The sequence below is a fragment of the Asparagus officinalis genome, chromosome 5 (assembly GCF_001876935.1).
Source record: "Asparagus officinalis chromosome 5, Aspof.V1, whole genome shotgun sequence".
NCBI lineage: Eukaryota > Viridiplantae > Streptophyta > Magnoliopsida > Asparagales > Asparagaceae > Asparagus > Asparagus officinalis.
This window is the reverse complement of record NC_033798.1, coordinates 112,670,253-112,673,183: the sequence shown is the minus strand read 5'-3', so window position 1 is coordinate 112,673,183 and position 2,931 is coordinate 112,670,253.

Sequence of the window (2,931 nt, the reverse complement as noted above, 5' to 3'; positions counted from 1 at the left end):
TCTTTTTTTTGTGCATATGCAATGCATGTGGTTAAATATCAAAATTATTTATTTTTTTATTTATTTTCTTACTATAAAATAAGTCAGTTTCATTTTGAGTTAAAATCTATAACACGGATTATTATATTTTCCATAAATTTTATTTAAATATTTTTAAAAAAATTCGTGAAATGGATTTGTGTGTTAAACTGGGATCAATATACTTTTATATACTTACATACACAACATTATTTTTTAAAATTTGTATATATCAAACTTCATGTAATATATTTCTTTATTGGATCAAATCATCGATCTCTAATTTGTTTATCTTAGTCATAAAATATAGTGTTAAGTTTGAAAAAAAATACAATAATATATTGTTGATGTGTTAATAAATATATAACCAAATAGTTAATATTAAGATGGTTTGTATAAGCTCAGCATAGAGCAAATACTTTTCACAATATTGTAAGATATCTTAATTATTGATAGATTTAAAATAAAAAATAAATACTAAAAATTAATAATAATTCTAGTATAATTTTATATGACAAAAGCACATAAGCATATTAATTTTTTTGCGTGAAAATTCCTTTTAAAAATTCCTAATTTTACTCAAAAAAATTAAGATTTACTATAAAATATTCAAAAAAATATCCTTTATTCCTTTTTGTTTCATATTTAATTGAGTCGAGATCAATCCTTCTTCACCTTTATCTTTATCCCACGTAAATCTACAGTGTCTTCATGGTCTCAATCAATTGTGATATCAGGTCAGTACATAATAAAGAGTAAAAGATATGACAAGAGTCTAGAAATATATTAGGATATACTTGGATTAGTCAAATTATATTATTACTCATAATTGATATGTATCAGAGACAAAATGTGTTAACAATTTTAAACAATAAAATAGATTGCATGGGTGCTCTAATATAACTCTTTTAGTGTAAACAATCCTCAAGATTAATTTTTAAAATCTCTTGAGGCCAGGAATAAACAACTAACAAGTTTACAGTGAAAGCTAGTAGAACATAGTATATTCTTAAAAATTATTAATCTTTAATTAATTAATTTATAATGATAGGATCTCATTATTAACTAACTACAAAGGATATTACATTATTATTTTTATTGGACGTTCAAGGCAGGCATAGGACCAATGTGAGTCTTTATCGCAATGAATGTTATATAATTTAAGTACAAAGGAAAAAAGAAGAGTTGATCAATGGTGTAGTTGGTGAGGAGAAACTCTAGCAGTTTAATTTGGGTATGTAGATATATTATAGATGGAGATGGGGAAGGGTGATTTTGAAAACAGTGGGTGTATATGAGTAATTAATATGTTTTTTGTTTGTATGGTTTTCTTCGTTCATTTTCAATATATTTGTGGTCCTGTGGATATGTATAGCTATAGTATTGTTACTGTTTTTTGATTTTTCTGAAATAGTTTGGGTGTAAAGAAAAAAATTTAAATTATCTAATCCGATTAAAGTATGACCATATAAGTTAACCCCATATGTGAAATTTATTTTAACCAACATTTATATGTAAGTATTACAATTAGCATTAAGATCTAAGATACATATGAGATTTTCTTTAACTTTTATACAAATAGCATCTATTTAAATAATAATAGTATAATTAAACTTTGTGATATGAAAAAAGATCAAACATATAATATAATTAATTATTTTAAAATAATCTAATATAATCTAACAAGGAAAAAATAGATGAAAGTAATGTAAAAATTATTATAATTTTATAATTAATAAATTTTAAACAATCTAATCTAATTTAATAAGAAGAAAATAACAAAGACATATACCTGTTGAAGGAGATGAAAGTGCTGTAAAAATTATTGTAATTTCTTGATCTAAAAAAGATCAAACATATAATATAATTAATTGTTTTAAAATAATCTAATCTAATCTAATAAGAAGAAAATAGATATGAAAGTGCTATGAAAATTATTGTTATTCCTTAATATGGAAAAAAGTTAAATATAAAATATAATTAATTACTTTAAGATAATCCAATCTAATAAAGAAAATAACAAAGACACATACCTGTAAAAGCAGATGAAAGTGCTATGAAAATTATTATAAGTTTTTAGCTTATATATATTAGTATGTAATGTTGCATGTGAGAGAATAATAATTGTAAATAGAGTTCTATTTAAATAATAATAGTATAATTAAACTTTGAAACTAATTATACACTACCGTGAACTACTTGAATTTTAGTCGGTGAGAGATCGTCACGTTGTGTCCTCAAATCGTAGCCGTTAATTTTAATTTTAATTTTTTATTTTTGAGAATGGTTTTATCTCTTTAATTTGTTTGGTGGGTTTTGCAGATACCATATCCATATTATATACATTTGTAGGTCTGTACTGCTCCTGGGTTTGATCTTTAGAGTAGACATTAGTTTGTCTCATTAAATTGTTTGGTTTATGCATATACGCCCTTCATCTTGTAAACATTTATAAATTTGGCATTTAATAATTTCATTCAGGTTTACATTTTAATTTAAACTATATCCTTATCTTTATACTATGTATATTCAATAAGAATTCATCAACTTATCAACTTACTCTTACTTAATGAATTAGTATTTGAATTTCAATGGTATTTTTGTCTACCGAAAGATTTTCCCAAACTTGTGCTTTTAAAATGGGTATGCTTGGTAGTTGTTGGCCTTCTTGTTTTGATGATGTTTAATAAACAATTTACCACTAATGTTGTTTGTCTAGTATTTATGTTTTCGTATTTATTGTAGACAAACAACGTTGTTGGAGGATGGATGGAATAGAGCTTCAACGATCATATCCAAAGGAGGTTGGCGGAATGTCGGGTTGAAGCCTATACAATTCAAGTTAAAGATCAAGTTCAAGCTTCATCCGCAAGTGTACCAAGTCAAGCTTAATTGAAGATCAAGATTGCTTGG